The sequence below is a fragment of the Antennarius striatus genome, chromosome 13 (genome assembly GCF_040054535.1).
Source record: "Antennarius striatus isolate MH-2024 chromosome 13, ASM4005453v1, whole genome shotgun sequence".
Classification (NCBI taxonomy): domain Eukaryota; kingdom Metazoa; phylum Chordata; class Actinopteri; order Lophiiformes; family Antennariidae; genus Antennarius; species Antennarius striatus.
Genome location: NC_090788.1, coordinates 13435530 through 13443405, shown reverse-complemented (window position 1 = coordinate 13443405; position 7876 = coordinate 13435530). Strand labels below are relative to the sequence as shown.

The window sequence follows — 7876 nt, the reverse complement described above, 5'->3', positions numbered from 1 at the left end:
CCCTCTTAGCCAATGGGATGCCAGGAAGATACGTAATAGGTAATAGCCAATGGCAGAGCAGTTATGAGAATGTTGCGTTCAGGAACATGTGGGAGATTTGAGTATCAGCCGATACTGTGTTTTTACATTGTGTAAGTCGAAATTTCTCTCGTAAGTAGAGGTAATATTGTCCTGCTGAGAAATTTCGTAAGTAGAGACATTCGTAAGTAGAGGTATCACTGTATATCATTCAATACAATAAGTATTGAATAATACAATAATACAATAAGTTCTGGTGGCATTTTTTTGGCTAGCCAGGACTTCCCTGTGAATGACACAATGTGTAGACTCACATTCAGGTGCCACCTCCTAAATCCATGCAATTAAAGAAGACAGCCCTCTGGTCATGGCAGCAGCTCCTTGTGTGCATACGCTGACACAAAAGGCCCATCTCAATTTTCCTGATTTATAATCATTAAGGGACTTGAATAGTTCTGCAGCTGTGGCTGGCAATGACAGTGTACATAAGATATCCTCATGCACATCCTCCTGATGAACGCACAAAAACGAATAGTATTGCCTTGTTGTCAATATTTGTAGACTCATCAACCTGGAGTGCGTAACATGGTGTTGTATTAATCCTCTCCAGCAATTGTGTCTCAATGTCCTCCACTATTTCCTCAATGCGCCAAGTGACGGTGCTAGCGAAAGAGGCACCTGTTCTATCTTTTTAACCGCAGCCTCTCCTAGAACTTCACGGCAGATGTCCTTTGTGGAGGGCAGGGTCAATTCTTCGCCAAGGATGAATAGCTTTTTAGCCTTAGCGATACGATCAGCCACCAGGTATGATACTCTCAGTGCACTCGCATTTGTTGATGTGATGGCCTTCAGTAACTGTTTCTGTCCTTCTTGTTCACGCTTTTTTCTTTCAAAATACTCCAAAGGCTTGTCCTTTAATACAGGGTGCTTGGTTTCCAAGTTGTGAAGCAGTTTTGAAGGCTTCATTGCCTCATTTGCCGCATATTACGGAGGGCGGGCTTGGTGCGTGGGAATCTCCTGTTGGGATAAATCCGTATTTTAAATAAGACTCCTGATATTATCTCTAAAAAATAGCTACCTTCTTCATGGAAGTCGAAGGCTCCTCTTCTGTCTCCTGGCTGGACCTTTTTCCCTTTGCAAAGAAACTTTCCAAAGAAGTTTGCTTTTTTCTCATTTTGCTAGCTCCTGGGTTTTGTTTTAGCGATAGCCTATCATGTGACTGAGAAGAGTGCTTTGACCTGCGTCAAGAGTGACATACTGACGGGTATAACAGAATTGGGTAATTTTTAAAAATACGTCTTTCAGATAAATATATAAATCGGATGTAATGTAAGTTATTTCTTTTTTCTGTGGTCGGTGCCTGGCCAGCATGTAAGTAAGTGTAAGCGAGGAGGATTATTTTAAAATCTATCCTATCTTTCACAGGAAGCCAGTGCAGAGAAGCCATCACAGGAGAAATATGGTCTTGAGTACTGGTCCTGGTCAGAACACGGACAGCAGCATTCTGAATTAGTTGAAGTGTCTTCAGTGACTTTTTGCGGCAGCCTGAGAAAAATTACTTAGTCTTGTCTGAAATCTAGTCCACCAGTACCACCCCTAACCTAATTATCGGCTGGGGTCCGTCTTCCTTTTTCCTCCGAGCCACCATACTATTCTACCCCTCATCCACCCATCCGCTGTGGACCATCTGCTGTGGACCTGCACCTCCCATCCACCAGTATCACCCCTCACCTAACCATCGACTGGGGTCCTGCTGCCTCTCTTCTTTGGTGTCACCTTACTGTTCCACCCCTCATCCGCCCAGCCGCCGTGGACCTGCACCTCCGAGCCCACCAGTATCACCCCCATATCTCCATGTGCTGTGGACCTTCTCCTCCAAGCCCACCAGTACCACCCCTCAACTATCCATCGGCTGGGGTCCTGCCTCCTTTCTTCCTCCGTGCCGCCATACAGTCATCCACGCAGCTGTAATTGTGCCTTGACTTTAGCAACCTTAACCATATTGATACTGTCTCTATCTGGCCTATCTGTCACTCTCTCTCTGTCTCTCTCTCTCTGATGCTGTTCTGATATTCCTTTGATTTCTTTTCCACCCAACCGGTCGAGGCGGATGGCCGCCCAAAAGAGTCTGGGTCCTGCCTGGAGTTTCTTCCTCATCGAGCGAGTTTTTCCCCGCCACTGTCGCTTATGCTTGCTCTGGAGGGTTCAGTTGGGTTTCTCTGTCTGTTAAAGTGCTTTGAAATGTCTGCTGCCATGATTAAGCGCTATATAAATAAAACTTGATTGATTGATTGTCTGAAATTGATGAAAGCATGGATTAATTTCTCCGCATCATTCCGTTTTAAAATTTACCTCATTTTAGCAATGTTTCGGAGATGGAAAAAGGCTGTTCTAGGAACCTGGTTTATGTGTGTGTTAAATGACAGATCCTGATCAAAGATGACACCTAAGTTGGTGGAAGACCAACTCGTCATTAATTTTGTCTCTGATGATCAGGATCTTATTATTGAAGAGATTCATACAATCATTGCTGTGGCGAATTGATAGAATACTAGGCTCATATGCACTGTGGTCAGTCTAGATACAGTACTCTTCATTCAGCGAAGAGACTCAATCCCAGACAGGCCCTGTGGACCTTATTTTTCACCAGGTTCAACTTCTCTTTGTCTTACCGCCCTGGTTCTCACAACATTAAGCCCGACGCACTTTCCCGCCAGTTTGCAGTAGATGACGCCTCGCCCCAAGACGGCGCACCCATTCTTCCCGGCCCCTGCGTGGTTGCTGCCCTGACCTGGGATGTCAAGGAGAAGGTGAGAGAGGCCATTCGTGACCAGCCTGGACCCAGCGCCTGCCCCGCTGACCGCTTGTTCATGCCAGAGGACCTGAGGGCTCCAGTCATCCAGTGAGGTCATGAATCCCTTCTGGCCTGCCACCCTGGTTCCACTCGTACAGCCTCTCTTGTCAGCCAAAGGTTCTGGTGGTCCAGCCTGAAGAAGGATGTCCTGGACTATGTACGAGCCTGCCCTATCTGCACCCAGAATAAATCCGTGTGTCGCCCCCCCAGCTGGACTTTTACAACCCCTCCCAGTGCCCAGTCGCCCATGGTCCCATATTGCCCTGGACTTTGTTATGGGACTTCCACCCTCTGACGGCATGACCACCATCCTCACGGTGGTTGACCGGTTCAGTAAGATGGCACATTTTATTCCCCTGCTCAAATTGCCATCGGCAAAAGAAACTGCCCAACTGGTCCTCCTGCACATCTTCCAACTACATGGACTTCCTAAAGATGTAGTGTCAAACCGTGGGCCCCAATTCGTCTCGGCTTTCTGGAAACAGTTTTGTCAGCAGCTTGGGGCTACTGTTAGCCTCACCTCCAGTTTCCCTCCCTAGTCCAATGGCCAGTCTGAGAGGGCTAACCAGGAGCTGGAGAAGGCACTCCGGTGCATGGCGTCGCTGAACCAACGCTCCTGGCATGATCAACTCCTGTGGGTGGAGTACGCCCACAACTCTCTCACCAGCTCTGCCACCGGACTCTCCCCATTCCAGTGTGTGTATGTGTAGCAAGTTTCCAGGCTACATTAATTAAAGATATTAGCTTTCGGACTAGTCAATCAGAAGACCAATTCGACTCATGGAGGTAGCGGTGCAATGAACCATACAAACACAGAACTTTATGTGCAAATAGTATGTTATATTAATTTGTGAAGGAAAAAATATATATACAGTGAACCCCAATATTCACTCTCTGCAGAAGGAATAAAATTAACTAAAGTAAAGTACATTTCAGATAAACCCACACACAATATTTATCATCACACTGATTGTCCAAAATAATCCAGGGTCAAGTCCAAGCCGTAATTAGTCCATTGGCAATGGCGTGTGTGTGCGTGTGTGTATGTGGGTGTGTCCGGAGGTGACGTGGGGGACCGGCTTCCAGAGCCTCCTACCAGACCAGGCGAAGTTCTCCGCATCGGTTGTCCCCGCTCTGAATCAGAGTCCTAGCTCGCCATCGTTTAGTCGAGTCCTCACCGGCACTCCGACCAAATCCATAAAAAATGTTCAACGTTCATATAGTTCATATAACTCCTCCACACAGGTCTGTTCCGGTAGCCTGCGGCTGATCAGGGAACTCCAATGCCGGCTGCTTTCGACGCTTCCGGATCTCTCTCTCTTTCGCGGACACACACCCCCAACGCCGTCTTCTCACTGGCTTTTATTGCAGGTGACATCATTAGCCACCCGCAGCCCCACAGGTGAATGCGTGATGTCATACACCACGTGACAAGTTCACACTAGTGTGGAACCTAACGTCCTTTGATATGGTAAGAATAAACAAAATATTAATAATAAGAAAAATATTAATAATAACCAAAATAACCATCGAATATTACTATGGTAACATTCATCCTGGTTACACTCTCCCGTCCTTAAACTATGCTCGTCCCGTTGCATGCTAACTAAACGATTTCAACAGACGGCACAACCAGATCTGATGGGGGTGAAACACCTAGGAGGTTGGACAAGCTGCGTATTACCAGTTGAACTACAGATTCTGAGGGTTTACCAAGAGCTGTATACTGGAGTCGATCAGGAGCTAAACGTTGACGGGTTGAACGTCTAAGAGTTGGGTCATGGTCATCTACTTCAGTGGCAACTAATGGCTCTGAGTCAGTGGCAACTGGTGGCTCTGCATTAGTGGCAACTGGTGGATCTGCGTCAGTGGCGACTAGTTGGAATGACTCTTCAGGTAAGGTTTCAATTTGTGACTTATTAACAAGATTTCCTTCCACCCTTGATTCCTCTTCAAATACTTCCGAGACCACAGGGCTAACAGACGGAGGAGTTAGAGGACTGCTTTGGACAGCTACACTCGATGACGAAGGAACAGGAGCTGGAATGTCTTTGTCCATGGTGAATTGGACTGCGGGTAAGTTTGGATTCAATGAAACTACGGTCTCAAAATCATCGTCACTAGCAAGGTATTCCAAGGAGCCGTCAGCATCTTGACTACAATGGTCAACAACTTGACGAGAACGAGTACATGGTCTTACAGCAGGAATTGTGTCAAATGATGCCCTACGGTCTTCCTTAGATGGAAGGAAACCACAGGGGAGAAGGAGGTCTCTATGGAGAGTGCGAATGGGTCCATCTCCGATTTCCGGCTTCACTTTGTAGACTGGGAGATCACCAGCTCTGCTAACCACCACATAGACGTCTTCTTCCCACTTGTCAGACAGTTTATGTTTTCCCCTGAGACGCACATTCCTCACAAGCACTCGATCACCTGCTTCCAATGCTGCTGGTATGACTCTCTGATCAAACCGTGTTTTGTTTCGTTCTGCTGATTTATGAGCATTCTCTGAGGCTATTTTGAAACTCTCTTCCAGTCGTAACTTCAGTCCTTGAACATATTGTGAATGACTTTTGTACTTGGTCCCCAGCAGTGGTAGTCCAAAAACCATATCGACAGGAAGTGCTGGTGTTTCTTGATGATCTAATCATATTCTCAAACACTCTAGAAGAGCATGAGAAAAGAATACTGCGAGTACTGAGCCGGCTGAAGGAGTATGGATTAAAGCTTTCTCCAGAAAAATATTAATAATAACCAAAATAACCATCGAATATTACTATGGTAACATTCATCCTGGTTACATATGGGTACCAACCACCGCTGTTCTCCAGCCAGGAGGGAGAGGTCACCTGCCCGTCAGCTTTCGCCTACGCCCGACGATGTCGTCGCATCTGGGTCCGCGCCCGCTCCGCCCTGCTGAGGTCTTCAGCCAGCTACGGGAGCCAACTGCCGGAGAACCCCCGCACCTGTCTACCGAGAGGGCCAGAAGGTCTGGCTCTCCACCAGGGACCTCCCGCTCCAGGTGGAGTCCCGCAAGTTGGCTCCACGGTTCATCGGTCCATTCCCCATCCAGCGGGTCATCTCGCCGACTGCTGTCAGGCTCCAGCTCCCTCCGACCATGAGAGTGCACCTGACCTTCCATGTCTCCAAGGTCAGGCCAGTCCACGAGAGTCCACTGGTTCCTGCAGCCCCCCCCCCCCCCCTTGTCTGCTGGAGGATGGGCCGGTCTACTCCGTCCGTCGTCTGTTGAAGTCCCGTTGGAGAGGAAGGGGTCTACAGTACCTCGTGGACTGGGAGGGTTACGGTCCTGAGGAGAGGACATGGGTTCCTGCAAGGCGGATCCTTGACAGGACTCTCATCACGGAGTTCCACCACACTGCACCCTGACCAGCCCGCTATTCGACGTGGTCGCCCAAGGGGGGCTGGCCGCGACCCACCGGACCCTGCCGTTCCTACCTGTGCGGGTCCTAGGGATTCTTGGCAGGACGACGACGGTGGCCTGGATTTGGACCGGTCAGAGGAATATTAGACTGTTCTGGTTGCTTCCCCCCCGCCCACCCGGCACTATGGATTCTATTTTTGGGACTTCGGGAGCCGTCCCTTAGGGGGGGAGTTCTGTCACGGCCCGGCTCGGGGTCCGCCCCCAGTCTCGTACTGGATTTCCTGCGGCACCGATCCCACACCTGCATCCAATCATCCCAGACACACCTGCCACCGGTTTACCCCTAATCACTAACTATAAAGACCCAGCTTGAACAGAGACCCAGCGTCAGGTCCTCTGTGTAGATGCCGTGTTTGTCGCCAGTTCATCCTGACTCCTACCTTGACCCCGGATTGTATTTGGACCCCGACTTGCCTGCCTGGACCCGTATCAGAACTCTGCTTTGTCCCCGACCATGAACTCTGCCTCTTGGACTTGTACCTCTGCCTACCTGCCTGTTTCTGTAAGTCCCGTAAGTCCTGTCTGTATCGTCCCGTGTCTGCACGCTGCCCGTCCCGCTCTGTTTCCCTGGACTCGTGCACCGGTCTTTCCCGTGCTTCCCTCATGTGCCTTTGCTGTAATAAAGACTTTAGTTCAGACGTACCTGGTCTCTGCTCCTGTCTCGGTTCTGACATACTGAACAAGAATCTGTGATTGTCTTTATTGTCCTCAATTAATGATGAATAATAGGCTGCTCTAGTGGAACAAAGTGCCTTTCTGTATCTCTGTAAATACAGAAAGTTTAAAATCCATAGATTACTTTAGATAGACAACTTGTGATGCACTGTTGCAAATGCACATACGTGTGTGATGTGCATCATTCTCCTATAAAGTTGCAATTTCCAATCTCTCTTTTTGACAACTATACTGCTGCTGCTCCATTAGCATTTGCTGCTGTGCTTTCAGATCTATCACCACCCTAGCATCCAACTATAGGGTCTGGTTTTGGGAATAGAGCAAGGGTCCCAAACCCCCAGGCCATGGACCAGCACCGGTCCATGGGTCATTTGTTACTGGCCGCACAGAAAGAAAAAATAATTTACATTAATTCCGTTTTATTTATTTTGGAGTCTGAAATATGTTTTATTTTGCAAAATTACCCGATTCTGTGTTACATCCATCTATATCAGTGGTTCCCAACCACCGGGTTGCGGCCCGGCACCTGGTCGCGGGACATTAGGTACCGGGTGGCACATAAAGTTTGACTTCCTTTTTTTCATTGATTACCGGTCTAAAGATATTTTATTTTGAAAAGTGACGTCTGTGCGTCATATGTGCGTCTGTCCTGCTTGACAGGTCTCAGTCATGTGACAGGTTACCAGCCGTTACCTCTAAATTAAGCACCCACAACTGCACCAGTGTTCTGAATTAAAGTCAAGGCAGATTATCCTGAGATCACACAAAAAAGTTTTGAAAACCCTGCATCCATTTCCATCCTCCTGTCTTTGTGAAGAGGGATTTTCTGCTGTGACTGTAAAGAAAACCAAACTGCGGAGTCGACCGGACGTCCGAAACACATGTCC

General features: G+C 48.2%; 1 long non-coding RNA gene across 1 annotated transcript; it reads left to right on the top strand.

The window, feature by feature from the left end:
• Window positions 1-4899: 4899 nt before the first annotated feature.
• On the top strand, window positions 4900-5492 carry LOC137605708 (uncharacterized). The gene is made up of 3 exons (XR_011037774.1): window positions 4900-4948; window positions 5114-5323; window positions 5463-5492. It is a non-coding gene; the product is annotated as an uncharacterized lncRNA (long non-coding RNA).
• Window positions 5493-7876: the final 2384 nt, after the last annotated feature.